Genomic DNA, 16247 nt, shown 5'->3' on the forward strand with positions numbered 1-16247 from the left:
CTACCATATTTTGGCCAGATTGGGGGTGGTGGTAAGGGGAAGGTGAGTGTTCTAGTTTTCTGTTGTTACTGGAAAACCATTACTTATCTTTCCTCATTGAAACACACATTATTTGGAGCTCTTGACATTTGTCTCCTCCACCTTCTCCCCTTCCTTGTTATTGTTGTCATTCAGCTTCTGGCCACTCTGGCTTGATACCTGCTCAGTCCTTTTCCCTACTTGACTCTTGCTGCCAGCATCGTTCTTTGACAACCTTAGTACCAGTGACCATCAATTTTAAGTAGTGAATAGCCATCCAGTTTCCAATAACCCACAACCCCACCCTAGACCTGTCACTTATAGGAATAGCTCCCCCATTGGAAGTGTAAATTTCAATTTACAAAGCTCTTTGTGGGCTTCCTTCTTCTCTGGCCCACTCTTCCTTCCCTTCCCTCTCCCTTGTTCTCCTCTGAAATCTGCCATTTGGTGAGAGGGCTATGAGTGCTCCTTCTCCAAGCATGGCATATTGATATTTGAAGCAGAAGACTAAGTACCCGTAAAAGGGACCAAGAAGGAGTCATTAAAGAGGTCAGAAGAGAGGTGGGGAACCACAGTATGATGAAACCAAAAGAGGAAATTGTTAGAAAAGAGGAGACCTCAGTATTGTCTAATCATCAAGACCTCAATATTGTCAAATCATCCGAAAGGAGAAGAAAGAACGTTAACTGGATTTAGCAATGAGGGAGTTATAAAGAAAATAGTAGAACAGTTCAGAGGCATGTTGGGTGGAGAAGCCAGTTGCAGGGTGGAGGAGTGGGTGGGACAGCACGAAGGGGACCCAGTGCACTCAGTCCTCTTCACAACATTCCAGGAAAGAAATGAAACAATTACCAGAGGGTGCAGGGCTAGAGCAGCATTTGTTTTTGTTCCTTCATTTGTTTTCAGATGGCAGAGCCTTGCATATGTTTATGGAATGAGAGGAGGGAATGAATTACAATATTTTTTAATCTATGTGTTATATATGACATGACTATCATTGAATACTTTGTACAGAAGATATTGCATTCTTTTATTCATTCAATAATCATTGATTATTTGTTATGTGATAGAAACTATTGTAGATAGACCCCCCCCATGGAGCATATAATCTAGTCATAAAGACAGATAATAAAATAAATAAGAGAAATTTACAGAATGTCCTTTGAGGATAGGTGCTCTGGAGAAAAGTGAAATAAGTAAAATGTGGAGATTTCAGAGGAACTAGGGGTGTTATTTGATGTAGGATTGTCAAGAAAGGGAGAGACCTAAATAAAGGGGCAAGCCATGTAGGTAACTGTGGAAACCATTCTACTCAGAGCCACCAGAAAGTGCAAAGGCCAATGTGGCTACAGAAGAGGGGGTGAGAGAGATGGTGGAGGGGTGAAGTCACAGAAGGTGGCAGTGGGAAGGCAGATTGTGTAGAGCTCTTCACACCATTATAAGGACTAAATTCTATTCTAAGAGACATGGGGATCCATTACAGAGTTTTAACAGAACAGTGGCATGAAAATAATCATTTCAACTGCTATATACTAAGTAGATTACAAAAGGGCCACTATACGGGCAAAGAGACTTGTTAGGAGAAAATCCAAATAACCCCAGTGAGAGATGATTGGGTCTGGATCAGGATGGTAGCAGTGGAGGCACTAAGTGCCAGGATTTGGGGTCTGCTTGATAATAGAGTCATCAGAATTTACTGATGGATTGGTTATGGGGTGTGGGAGAAATATGACGGCATCCTATGTTTTGCCTTCTTTAACAGAAATGATAGAATTGCCATTTACTGAAAAGGGTGTAGACTCTTCATCCTTCTGGTCCACATCTGGGCAAGCTGATAAGAAAGTCTGAGTGGTCTCTGTTATACTAACAATGCCATTCTTTCAGTCTCTCCTTTGCATCAGCAGGAAGTTCAAGAAATGCAAGTCACAGCCCGCATACAGAAATTTTCACTCCAGTATCACTCCCTCATCACAAGGAAAGCCAAACGCCTGTCTTCCCGGCTTTCTCAAGCCATTTTCAGACCTGCTTGCAATCCTGCCCTGTCCGCCTCAGAAAGTCTCATTATGTGAGTAATAAATCCCTCATACCCTCACGGTGTTTTGGCATCACCAAGCCAAATTTGGGTGTGGTGGTCCATCTCACCTACTCGGGACATCTACAACAGAAGCAAATCGGTTTCCTGGGACTGGGGGGAGAAGAGGGAGGGGGAAGAAGGAATAAAGAATTGTTTGAGTAGCCTGCTAGATGTCAAAGTGAAGTTGTAGGGTAGACAGACATATGTGTCTGGAGTTTAGAAGATAATTCCAGGCTTTAGATACAAATCTGGGAGCCAGCATGTGATTAGTACTTAAACCATAGACTGCATGAGCTCACCTAGAGCATAAGAGTGAAGCAGGCAGATAGTCCAAGAACTGCAGTCAGTTGAGGTTACAGAGATGAGGAGGACCCAGAAAAGCCTTCTGAGAAAGGGTATGTGATCCAGAGGAAGAATCAGGAAAAACTGTGGCCCTGGAAGCCACGTTGTATGGAGGAGGGAAGAGCTGTCAGTGGGGTCAAATGCTGTTGGCAGGGCCATGCCCCCTCTTTCCAGGCAGGTTTATCCAGTTATGCAGTTAAAAAAAAAAGAGTTTGAGAAATGGAAAAAAAAATCTGAACTTAAATAAATTTAAGACAACCAACCACATGTGAAAAGCAAGGGTTGGAGCCGTATTTCCCGTGGGTGCAAATCTGAGCTCTGCCACTACTAACTTTGTGATCTTGAGCACTTTATTAACCTCTGGTATAAAATGGTGGTAATTGTTGTATCTCATGTGGTCGTTGTAAGAACTGAAGCACTTAGAACCCTGAGTAAGAGTTCTGCAGACACAAAAAACACACAAGATAAAGCCTGGTATATTCAGTGCCCTGACATAAGGCTTGTGTGGCTGGAACTATTAAGTGAAGGAAGATGAATTTTTCAAGGAGGTAGCAGCCCCCTTATACTGAGCCTTTGTAGATTTCATTTGCAGTGAAATGTGTAGTCACAGAAGAGTTTTATAAAGAGTCTGCTTTGTGCTTTAAAATGATGGCACAAGCTTCCTTGGAAAGAAGCTCACAACTATAATTTAGGCTCAACATGAGCAACATAAATGTACTTAAACCTTAGGAACTAATGAAAGTCGGATGCTTATTGTCTGGTTCTATTTAACGTCAATTTCTTTGGGTTTCTCTGATTTGGTTAATTAGCTAAAAATTCAAAAGTGGAATCTTTGGCAAATGTCTGTTTAGTATAATTCTTACTAATGTATTAATACCTCATTATTAATTTACAGTAGATTCCTAGTCCTACTTAAATACTTCCTGTGCCTCCTAACTGTATTTTGCAAAAGGCAGTAGACACCTTCTAAAATACATTTGCATTTGTGGTTGTGTATCACTACATAATTAATATTAAAAACAGGGCCATGTGTTGTAAGCATTGAGGAGCCAGTGAACAAAGACTTGTGTATTTAACGATTGCCAAGGTCTAACTTAAATAGGACGTTTTCTGTTCTAAGAGGAGCCTCAGTCTTTCTGGTTCACCAGATTAATCAGCAAACATCAATTGAATGCTAATATTTTCAAGGTACTATGCTATACATTATCTTTTAATATGAAATATTTCTAACATCATTAATTTTATTTCACAGGCATGTGTTTCCTATGTGCTTTGCATTGTGCTAAGTGCTGGTAAGTCAATGGAAAATATGATATGATGAGCTGACTATTTCAAAGCTGAGTAATAGAGGCTGTGGGAGCAGCAAGCCCAGGATGCTGTAGGAAACTGCAGAGGACGTGCAGCAGCCCTAGGAGTGGGTGCTTGCTTTTGACTAAGCCAAGTCTAGAAACAAGTTCTCTTCAATCCCAGTAACATTAATACATTTCTTTTCCATGTCAGATAGTGAACTTTTAGTAACCATTGTGGGGGGCTGAATATTGATGTCCATGTCCTAATCCCTGGAACCTGTTAATTATTACCTTACATGGAAAAAGAGACTTTGCGAGTGTAATCAAAGCAAGGATCTTGAGATGAAAAGATTATCTCAGATTATCCAGTGGGCCAAATGTAATCACAAGGGTTATTATAAAAGGGAGGTGAAGAGTCAGTAGTTGGTGGAATGACAGATGCAAGAGTGATGTGAGGAAGGGGCCACAAGCCAAGGGATGCAGGTGGTCTCTAGAAGCTAAAACAGTCCAGGACATGGATTTTCTCCTAGAGCTTCCAGAAGGTACACAGCCAGGCTGACATCTTGACTCCCACTCAGTGAGGCTAATTTTGGACCTCTAACCTCCAGAACTGAAAGACAACACATTTGTATTGTTTCAAACCTCTAAGTTTATGGTAATTTATTATAGGAGTGAGGTAGTGGCAGCTGTGATGAATATTTTTCTGACTCACTAAGAACAGGGAGGGCGGGACAAGAGCCAAGTGGGAGTTTCCTTCTTTGAAGGGAAGCAGAGGACAGGAATACTAGTAAAATTCCTTGTTTAGGGAATCCTGCAAACCACAAATTCCCACACTTTATTTCCACAAACCACACACATTGTCATTTTGTTGTTGCTGTTATGAGTGTGAGTTACCCAGAACGTGATCTTGTCTTTTTGTGTAATCTTGGAAGTCATGACAGGACAAGACCAAAGAGGAAAGTTCATGTAATGATACACAGTATCTGTCAGAGATAGTGGGGATACAAAGACAAATCTATTCCAGATTCTGCTCTTAAAGGATTTCCAATTAACAAATGGAAATTACATATGCTCATAACTGAGTTTTATGGGAAGCCAGAGAAGCTGGATTCAGCCTGTGGTGACTGGAGACTGGAGACTGCCTAATGAAGGGAATCTGGCCTTTATTTGGTAACGGGAGGTGACTCGGTGTCTTAACACCTGCATTTAGGGCTGTTAGCCTAGAAACTGTACAGAAAGGATTGGAAAGCAAAAAGAGAGAAGACAGAGAGAACCTTCAGGAGTCTGTTGAAATCATTCAGAGTAGTGGGAGTGGGAATGGAAGGGAAAGAATACACAGATTCCAAGTCGAGGAGTCTTTGGCCCAGTCCACTGGACACAGGAAAATGACTCCCAATGCTGGGAGCCCCTTGAGGTCCAAGTGAGTCCTTGGCTTCATGCAAGAAAGAATTCAGCAGCGCAGCAACAGTAGAAGGTGAAAGCGAGATTTAGTCACAAACTATAGAAAGTCTACTCCACAGACAGAGCAGGGGCAAGTTCTCTCTGCAGAGAGAGAACCAGCCCATTGGATCCTGTTTCCTTTCTATTTAAGCAATTTAATTATAGCCTAAGCAAGGGGAGGAATATTCATAGAAGGGGCACTGTTTTCCTGGAATCAGGGTACCATCCTCCATTTCTCCACCATCTTGGTTCTAACCAGTTGGAACTTGCCTGCCTACGTCCTGTTTTGATCAGGGCAATTTGAAATTTTGTTGTGAGACTTCCTGACTCAGTTAGGTAATGCTGCAGCAATGCCCAAAGCAATGCCAGAAGCAATACCTAAAGGAATACTTGCCACTTCCCAAACTCACTGTTGAAAGAAATAGGAAATCCTTTAATTGATGCTGAGTTTCAAAACTATGTTTGAAGTATCTGGTGCACAAAATAGAAAATTATAAGAAGAAAAAAAAAAGCAATGTTTGTAAAGAATAAAGAATTTAAGCCAAAATAAATTTAAATGTCAACCAATAAAGGCAAGTCCAGAAGCCTACTATCTGATATCCATGCCACTTATGTTTCCAAAGCTGCACAGATATGGAGTTTAACCAGATAAAAAATAAATTATTACTCAACATGGTATATGTGTAGACCAATTTCCTAAGGCTCCAGTAAAGTATAAAAGTTTGGATGTCCATAAGGGAAAACAAAAGAATGATAAAAAAATAATTTGGAGTGTTGGCTATTTCTGGGGTTAGGGATATTAGCTGGGAAGTGTATACTGGGGCTTCAGTTGTATTAGTAATTTCTATTTATTATGATGGGCAGTAGATATGTAAGTGTCTTATCATTTTTCTTTACTATTAAATATTCTTTTGGTGAATGCTTAGAAAAATCTAATAATTTAACAAATGTTTTTACTCCAACTTATGCCACTATGTGAAAATAGGTTGCTGAGTCACTTTGGACACGGTAGTTTTAAACTGTAGTTGTAGCTGTTGGAGCAATGGTCACAAAAGTTCTAGGTTCTGTTTTCATGGGAACTTTAGCCTTCATTTGCTACTGATCAAAACAAAGCAGATATAGCAATACAAAAGGATGTAGGACTGAAAACTCCTATCAAGATAGCAGAAATGAGAAGTTTGAAACCTTCATTATAATGAAATATTCTATAGGGTGGATAGAACCTTCAGACTTAAAAAGTGACACCAAATATATGTGCATTAATTAACTTGTATATTCCAAGTGAGTTGGCTGTCATGTATTCTCAAACAAAAGAGAGACTCTTTGTAATTATCATAAACTACATACTATGGAACTTTGTAATCCCAAAACAGTAATTTATCAGTTAGTCACCCAGTATTGATTATTTTTTTTGCCATTGAAACTCAGTGGTCCTTATTAATTACATTCTTATACATTTTGCAGTTGGATACTATCCACTCAGCAAACTCATTTCAAATAATAGACCTGGACCCCACATAAACATTGTAATATTTATATTTGCCTATGTTCAATTCTAGGGCAGAGCTAACCTGGGACTATACTGTGTGCAGAGTGAATTAGGAGTCACAGGATAAAAAGGCAGAAATACAGATGGTAATTAAAGCAAGAAAAAACATTTTCAGAGAAAGGCGGTATTGAAAGGACAACCGTTAAAAGTCAAGTGCCCAAATTATTTGATAAGAATCAGGGAATTATTGTGAAGAATAGATAGCAGGATGTGATCTGGCTGTCAACCAGATGTGTAACCAATTACTAATGATCCTTATAAAAATAACATATGTAAGCCAATTACCTAAAATTCAAATGAAGTATAAAAGTTTGGATGTTCATGTCATATTTTTTAAAATATTTGTGCCCTGTATGTGGTAGCCAGAATTTCCAACAACCTTTAATTACCCTGGGCTCTTGATTCAATAATTAAATTGGATTGTTATCAGGTTAAATTGTTTAGAAGAAAATGACCAAAATTATATGATGGAAAAACTCAGATATATTATAAATTAGTAGGAAAGAAGAAACTGAGCAATAAATGTTCCAGGAAAATTGATTAGATATTTGGGGAAAACTAGAAATTGATCTCAAATGCACTAATAAGTTAATTGATGAAAATCAAAATAGAAAATCAGAAATAACTAGTTTAACCTCTGAAATGTTTAAAACTTCTGGAAGTTAAAAAAAAAATCTTTCTTTAAAAAAACAGGAAAAACTGCTGGGAAAATATTTGCAACACATAGGATAAAAAGTCATTAATAACTTAATAGATGCAATGCTCATAAGAATAAAGAGCACAGAATCACAGTAAACAGATATAAAATATAAATATGAATATGAACAAACAAAAATATATGAATTGGCATATGTGAATATATAAATATGAATACTTCATAAATACAAGTATTAAATAATATGTAAGTGGTTACTTATATATTCATTTTCAAAATTACAAAACAAAGGAAATGACTAAATACACACACATTTTTTTCCTGACTGGATTAGCAAAGACTGACAGAATGGCCCAGGCAGGGAGAATGCAGTAAGTAGGGGATAATTGTCACATTGTTAGCGAGTGTAAACTGGTACAATTTTCGTCATTAAGTTGACAATATTTTTCAAGAGTTTTTGATCTAATGAATTTCACCTTTAGTTCAGTTATATACTTTTTTGTATGACTATATCGATTACACACAAGAAAACAGGTCTGCTCTTGAATAAGGCTATGAGTGTAAGTCTATCAATATTTTGGAAATGCATGTCACTAACCTCCTCAAAAGTGGTTGACCTATAAAATTGCATGGCTAAGAAAGACCTTTAAAGTTATTTTTTCTTTATTGTATACTACTGTGCTACTCTGCCAAATGGTCAGAAAACATCAGCTCTCAGGTTGATATAAAACATTATCTGAATTTTGCATGCTATATCATATACATTTTCTCTTTTGAGGAGTGGAAAAGTACCAGAGACTTTTTTTTCTCCTAGTTCCTGCCAATCTAAAAGATTAAGGTCATTGGAAACAATGTTAATCACTACATAGCCCAAAGCAAAATATAATGTCACAAGAAGCAGACAAGATTTACCTTGAATAAGTGTTTATTCATACAATCAAGAGTAACTGAAGTGTGCTTAACTCCTATTTTTACCTTTAATTCTAGCTAAAACCTCTTTAATAAGTTTTTTTTCCTTGTTTATCTCAGCGCAGCCACTGACTTCAATAGTACAGAAGATTTTATTCACCATTCACCTAAATTTATTGGCATCCAGTAATACTATCTTATCATTGGACAGGTTTGAGATTAGTCATTACCATCATCCTCCTGTCTGCTTAGTCATTGAATTCTGCAATAGTTATCATCAACGAGTGACTTTGTGGGCTTTTTTAGAAGCCAAAACTAAATTCCTAACCTGTGAGAAATCAAATATCAGTGATGTCAAATAAATTACATGAAATAAGGAAAGCAAGAGCTTATATCTTCTCAGAAACCTAGAGTCATTCTTACACGTGAGATCATTTTTTACACATTATTTTTTGAAGGGATCAGATATTTCTATTTACTTTTCTCCACCTAACATAAATTGTGTACTTTCAGATTGAATTTGGAAGTTTTCCAGAAAATAAATATTAGTTTACATAATCCACATTGAATAAATATAATGTTATTAATTTAACATAAATCCAATATTTCCTCACTTCTAATTCACAAAGTCAATACAGACATTTTTGGAGTTGGATTTGAGATAACAGCACCCTCAGAATGGATGGAAAACAACAGCAGCATGTTGTGAATATTGAACAAAATAAGGCTGAGCAGGTGAGTATTGTAAATAATGTTTAATTGCTTTCATGTCTAATATTATTACTTTCAACATTTAACATTTAATCCTTCAAGAAAATTGGGTTGCATTTTTTATGATGTTTGCTATTATAAGATGTATGGAATCTGAGTTGTTATTATTAGTAATCACAGTGTTGAGAGAGTGGTTTAGTATACCAAACAGAGCTTTCAGTTTATTTGCAATTGTAGATTAGACTTTTTGCCTAAATTTTGGTATTTATATGAGAAACCTACAATAAGATAATCTAACCATTTACCTCTTATATCCCCCGAAAGAAGGGGTAAATGATGCTTTTTTTTGACAATTATTATATGAGTGTTATTTGCTTAAGAGCATTTAAATATATAGAAAATGACAAAAAAAAATTTAAAAATCACCTGTGATCCTGCCCAGAGAAAATCACTACTTATATTTTCTTCCTGTCCTCTCTGTCTCTCACATGCGAGCTCTTTCTCCCTGTCCAATCTCATATAATTTTATTTTTTTTTGGTTGATTTATTTTGCCACATGAAATCCTTGTCAAATTACCTAAGTTTTTCCTCCAAAGATTCTATAAAGATCTTAATTGAATTTCAGGGAATTGACAGGTTATGCTACTGAAACTTTTTATAAAAGAACATTTATTCTAGTTCCCTTTTTGTTCCTCAGTAAAGTTTTATGGTTTTCTTTATATAAGTCCTGTATTTTATATACTCTATTCCTATGGTAAATAGCAATGCACACATACTTACACTCCCAGAAAACAATTGCTTATACTGTATATATTTTTCATATTTTTATAATCAACCAACTTAATGAGATCTTATTACTTTGACTAGATCATATGGTTGATTGGGATTCTGATTGTAGACAATCATACTATCTGCAAAGAAGGATAATTTTGTGCTTACATTTCTATTCATATGTACTAACTAGAACTTCTGGAAAATGTTACCAAATAGCAGTAGTAGAAGACATTCTTCACATCTCCTGACTATAATGAAATGCCCCTGATATTTCACTGTTAAATATGATGTTGGTTATTGTTTTGAGGTAAACACCCCTTACCACATTTAGAAATTATTCTTTTATTTTTAGTTTATTGAGATTTGTTTTGTTTGTCTGCTTTTGTCAGGACTGAATGCTGAAATTTGTTAAATGATACTTGCGCATCTATTAAGATGATCATTTTATTTTCCTTCTTTGATCATTTGATGTGAGAAATGTATTTATATATTTCCTATCCTTAAGCCATTATTACAGTTTCAAAATTCTCCTAAAACTTGGTTATTTCTTTATTTATGTTGGATCCATATCATTCGATATTTATTTTATATGCTTATGTTCTTGGGTAAGATAAACTTTCTTCGTCCCTAACAATCAGGATTTGTTTGTTTATCTAGCTTTCTGTACAGTTACCCAGAAATTCATACTATTCACATGAAGGAATACACTGTGGTTGTAGATTGCACAATGTGACCTTCCAGCCACAGTGGATAAGATTTGGGGACTGGGGAGGCTGTGGGAAGTCTTCAGGGTCTTCAGCAGTCCTTTGGAATAATGATAAAATAGGACAGGCAGACCCTTCTCCATCAGCCCTTCTGCCAGGCTCAAGCTGTCTCTACACAATCTCCTGAGTTCACCTGGGACACAAGGCCCCTAACAGTATGTCAGTGCTGGATTTTATTCCTCTAAGATGCTGCTCCACAACACAGCTATTTTTTTCTATTTTCATATACTTTCAAACTCAAATGAAATTCCTTTAATTTATGTTTAACATACAAAAATGTATTTAATAAGTAACTTTATCATTACAAAATCTCAATATGTAATGTGAAAATTGAAAATAATGAGAAAAAAACCTTGCAATTTTCCACTATCCAAAGGTAATCTATCTAGATGTTTTGATATGCCTCTCCATTATTTTTCTACCCGTTAGGATTAATTAGGTAATTTAATTTATACTGCGATGTTGGTAGCTGAGAATAACTTCATGTACTATATTCCCATGGCAATCTATTTGCATTGGAGATGAAGCCTTATTGCTTTAGCACAAAGGGGTAATTGAGAGGGGATATTTTGTCTTCACAGGCTTGTGGACAAGATGTTTGTGTATATGTATGTGTATATTGTGTATGTGTATTGTGTGTGTATGTCGTGTATATGTGTTGTGTGCATGCATTATGTATATGTATTGTGGGGGGGGCTGAAAATTTTGTGCTTTAAATTACAGCATTTAGAGTAATGCAAAATGTTTGTCTTATTCTAATTGAAATCAGTTACCTAAGTCACTATTATCTAATTTGCTGAAATAATCACTTTTTATAAACCTTTGCAGGTTACAGGAAAACCATGGTCACTCTGGAAAACATTTCTGGTGTCTCTGTTGGCCTGTCTAATTGCCACCTCCCTTGTAGTTCTGGTCTTATATTTTATCCACTTTGGCAAGCCCACCAGTGATACCACTATCATCATCCACGCAGATGGAAAGTCCTGTCGGGTCAACTGCCTCCCTGGTCCTACCCCATCTCTTGCCCCTCCTGGGCCTCAGTACATCCCACCTGATACTCCTGTGATCAACCAAAGTTCCTCTGCTAAGGTATCCACATCTGCTGCAACACAGCGCCATGAAGTTGTCGTCGAGTAGCAGTCACATTCTTGACCCCTCAGTCCTCCTCGAGCCAGATCAACATCCTTACGCTAAAAGAGGTACATCCAAGCCCCTCTCCTCCCTGCCATGAGGTCCCGAAGCATTTAGCTTCCTGAGATCTTGCCACTCTTGTTCAATTCTTTGCTGGCTTCCCACATGGTGATGACTCAATCTTGGACCCACTCATGTTCAAATGTTTGGAAAAGAAAATTTCAGCCTGGATGAGGCTGCCTGGTGCATCCTGCTCTATTTAACCCCCTGCATGCTGGTTCTCAAGCCTGTATCTACCACCTGGTCACTGTTGATTATCTCCCAATCTCATGTGCTTGACTATTTTCAGTGCTTGTATGCCAGCAGAGAAAGAAGCAAATGTTTGGTTCAAGTGATTGAAAAGCATGACGTATTAAATACTCTATTAATCTTTACAGAGGGGTTCCTCCTCTTGGAGAATTCAGAAAACAGTAGAGATCAGTGAAAGTAGGAATAGTCAAAAAAAAGCTTTCAGTGAAGGCTTTAACATAAGAAAAGGGTGAAGGTTTAGATTTAAGTAGAGATAATTAAAACAAAATGAGAGCTCCAAGGGAAGTTAATAGAACCAAAATCAAAGGCACACTCAGAGGACTTGAAATGTTAACAAATGACATAGGTATATATATCTGCACTTTTTCATTGATATTGTCAGTATTTTTCTCCATATTTGATATTTAGCTGAATCTCTTACCCACTTTAAACTGCTACTTAGAAATTTTGAACTTTTAAATTGTCTGACACTTCATACTGCAACTTTGAGGGACACATTGCTTATAATTTGCTGTGAAAAACAAATTATTGTTCAATGTTGCTTATATCCTGAGGGCTTTGTACTTCTTGGAAGCGTACACTTTTCAGTCTGGAAAAGAACTTAGAGCTAAACAAACCCTCCTGCTTTACGCCTTAACCTCTTAACTTTATAAAAGGGGAAGATTGTCCCAGTGAGGGGGTACTCCCAGCCAAAGACCCAGGCCCAGCGAGCCAATGCTAGAACCCACATCTCCAGTTTACAACATCCATTTCTCTTTTGCAAAGCATTAGAATTTCTGCACACAGGTTCTAAAAGCATTTTTTTTCCCAAGATTTCCCAAAGCAAAAGATTTTGTGTTCTATATAATTCTAGATTGGTTTGCTGCAGCCAATAATAGGCCATTTAAATTAGCATAGACCTTGAGGCCTTGTTGAGTAATTAGATTCTGTAAAAGAAAGGTTAGAAATGAGACCGTTATTTAGATAGCTGTTAGTATTATTTCTCAGACACAGATAAGTGTAAAAATTTGAGTCTTTGAAGAATAATTTCATATACCTTAACCATTATTAAGTATAGTAGTAGAATTTAAGAATAATGAGGGATATTATATACATTTTAAAAAAGAAATTTTATTAAGCTCTAGATAAGATTAATAAAGCTGAAGGGAGTAAGTGTGCATACATTTTTCCCCAGTATACTTTTAGAATGGTTTATTTCTATTATACTTGGATTTAAATGCTCATGAAGAAGAAAGCTTAAATTCACTAGGTTCAATGTGCTTTCTTATGTAATTTAAACTTTGCTTTGTGATATAAAAGTAATGAAAAGTTTTTTAAAAAGACCTAAATGTCCACTTAATAAAGGATAATAAAAAAGGTTTTGTATTCTAGGAACTGTACTAAGTAACTAGATGATTGATATGGTTATCTGAGATGATCAGGTTTATGTACTTTATAAAATAAGGATGTGAATGAGCTCTTGGATTCTTCTTATGCTTTAGGTTTTTATAGTTTAATAAAGTATTAAAAATAATCAACAGGGTTATAGAAAATGTCTTCACAAGTTAAAATACATAACTTGAACAAAGATTTTACAAAGTACTATGAAAATACTGAGCGAAATGTGCATATTCAATAGGTACCTAATGACCCACTTTTAATGATTTATTCAGCAAATATTAAAACCATATATGTTCTAGTATTTATTACTTCAAAAATGTGTTCACTGAACTTGAATGACAGTAATATATTTTGAATCAGTCAGGAAATGTCTGTATTTGAAACACCTTTTACAAGCACTTTTTTGAGTTCATCATTTTTGTTTAAATCCAAGTAACTTCATATGGGATTAAAACATTCAGTTTTCAAATACGCTTCCATGGAGTTGAATCAAATATATTAAATACCTGCAGCAGGTAAGAGTATATTTCACTCCTTTAGCTGTTTCACTGAAAAATACTCTACTAGGCATTTTGTTTCTAAAATACGCCCATTTATCTACACTGAAGATCTGTTGTAACAGATAGCCCTGCTCCACTATGATGTCCACAAGTATTTTAGGGAAAGCTTTAGAAGGTATGCCTTTGATATCGTGCAGTTTCAAAAGCTTTTTGAACCATCTACACTTTGTAACAAATTATAACTTGTGAACTTTCACCTGCTTAGTCTTCAAGTTCTTCAATAACCTTCCTGGCTTCTTAATGGCCATGGTAGTGATAGACGTCTCATACTGGAGTTATTCTCAAGTCAAACATGTTTTTATTTTGCCACATTGCTTGCTGACTTTTGCCATGGCATTATGAGAACTTTCCCCAAGTTTTGCAGTAGTCTCTTATTGTCATTGAAGAGGATCTCTACCAGCAAACAATTTCTTTCTAAAATCACCTGCAACATTTATCATTTTTTTCCCACCACTTTGAATTTTTTTTATTATTTCTTCCATTTACATTTGTTATATAAGCCTTCCTCTTATTGCTTTTAAAAAATTTATTTATTTATTTGACAAATAATAATTGTATTCGTGGAGTATACATAGTGATGTTTTGATATATACGTAATGATCAGATCAGTGTAATTAGCATATCCATCATCTCAAATATTTATCATTTCTTTGTGTTGGAAACATTCAACGTCCTAACTGTAGTCACCATACAGTGGTATAGAACGGTGAATCTTATTCCTCTTACGTAGCTATAATTTCGTAACCTTTAACAAATATCTCCCTATCCCCCCTTCTCTTCTACTTTTTACTTCCATAAGATCAATTTTACCTTTCCGTTTTCCTGAGATCCATGTTTTCAACTTTCTAAGTCTTAAAGGGTTTTGTGTTTATTGAGTCATGGAGAAGTCAAAGTGTACACACTCTAAAACTGGGCAGCCAGGATTTGAAACTAGCTCTCTCAGTTACTACATGGCCTTTGGCTAATTACCTAACCTTTCCTTTCCTTGGTTTCCTCATCTAGAAAGCGGGGATAACAAGGCTGCCTACTTCCCAGGTCTGTTGTGAAGAATGAATAGATTGGTATACGTGAGGCACTCAGGACAGTGGCCCAGGAGGTGGCAAATGTTCAATAAGTGTTAGCTGGTGTCAGAGGATAATGGTGAACTCTTAAGTCAAAAATGGGGTTTTCCTTGCCACCTGGCATACTTCTGGTCATTTCTCTTCTTTTAATTAAGAATTGATAAATATTCAGAAAATTACAACTAATACTGTCATTCAGCTAAAAAATGTCACAAGATGACGAAGTTCCCGAGAAAGTATGATGACACAGTTCCCTCAAAGCTGAATAGAGGTTAGGGGTTCGTGTAATAAAAAATAAAGTATGCCTGAAAAGACGGTGGTTCTATGAGGAGAGGATCATTATTTAGGATTCTGCCTCAAGCTCATTTTGGATTCAAATTCTTGGCACAATAGTTGGTTGTGCCTTTTCTCATCACCCACACCCCATTTCAGTCTTGCTTCCCGAGGCTCTTAGCAAGGTCATGAAGTGTCTTTGTTTTCCTTATCTGTCGTCTACAAGCAGGTTAGTAATCTCCATTTTAATCATATTTCTGAATAGAATACTTCAAAGGAAGAGTTTTCCAAGCCATGACTGGATTATGGGAGATTAGCAGCCTCAAAAGCAACTGTGGCATATAGTGAATGAAATTATATTACTGGTGGAGAAGCCACAAGATTCTGCTGCAAAAAATGGTGACGTTGGCATCCGTGAAGCATGGGAACCCCCTGGGGACAGTCATCTGAGACTCTATTCATGGCTCTACACCTGAATAACAAACTGTAGTCCAGAAACTGCCCAGTGACCTTCAAGCCAGTGAGAATCCAGAGGAAAAGGAAGTAAAACTTGGTTTGGGGGATTTTATTTTCTACATTGTTCTTACTGGCAAAGCCTCAGCAGTAGCCAGTGGAGACTGGAACACAACTGTAACCTGTTTTGTAGATGTGTTAATTTGCCCCAGGAAATTCTGGTTAGTACCTCTGATCAGGAACCACTGCTTCAAGCTCAGCAACCTGTGTATGTATGGGAATAAATCTACTAGAGATCAGTATTAGAGGGGGTTTTGCCTTACTACTCCTCACCATTTTCAAGAAAGCTTCTACCATTACTCAGTGGAATGTGAAGTACTAGCCAAATTCTAGCAAAACTTTACTGAGCTGGGATGGCAGGCACTAGGCTTTTCCCAAGAAGCAGATTTTGACACTGCTGATTGACAATTTTCATTTGGTTGCTCATATATTTATTATGCTAAAGACATTGGGGGCATAAAAGAACATGTAGAAATAGCCTCTATCCCCAAAGAA

The 16247-nt window shown here is 36.7% G+C and overlaps 1 long non-coding RNA gene across 2 annotated transcripts; it reads left to right on the plus strand.

Annotated features, from left to right (window-relative positions):
• The first annotated feature begins 1955 nt into the window (after nucleotides 1-1955).
• Nucleotides 1956-15994, plus strand: LOC123621783. 2 transcript variants are annotated; one of them, XR_006729241.1, is made up of 5 exons: nucleotides 1956-2083; nucleotides 3687-3726; nucleotides 8906-9011; nucleotides 11354-11724; nucleotides 15505-15994. It is a non-coding gene; the product is annotated as an uncharacterized LOC123621783 (long non-coding RNA). The 2 variants fall into 2 exon arrangements; XR_006729242.1 differs by having other exon boundaries at nucleotides 11499-11724.
• The last annotated feature ends 253 nt before the right edge of the window (nucleotides 15995-16247 follow it).

This window comes from Lemur catta, chromosome 16 (genome assembly GCF_020740605.2).
Source record: "Lemur catta isolate mLemCat1 chromosome 16, mLemCat1.pri, whole genome shotgun sequence".
Taxonomy (NCBI): Eukaryota; Metazoa; Chordata; class Mammalia; order Primates; family Lemuridae; genus Lemur; species Lemur catta.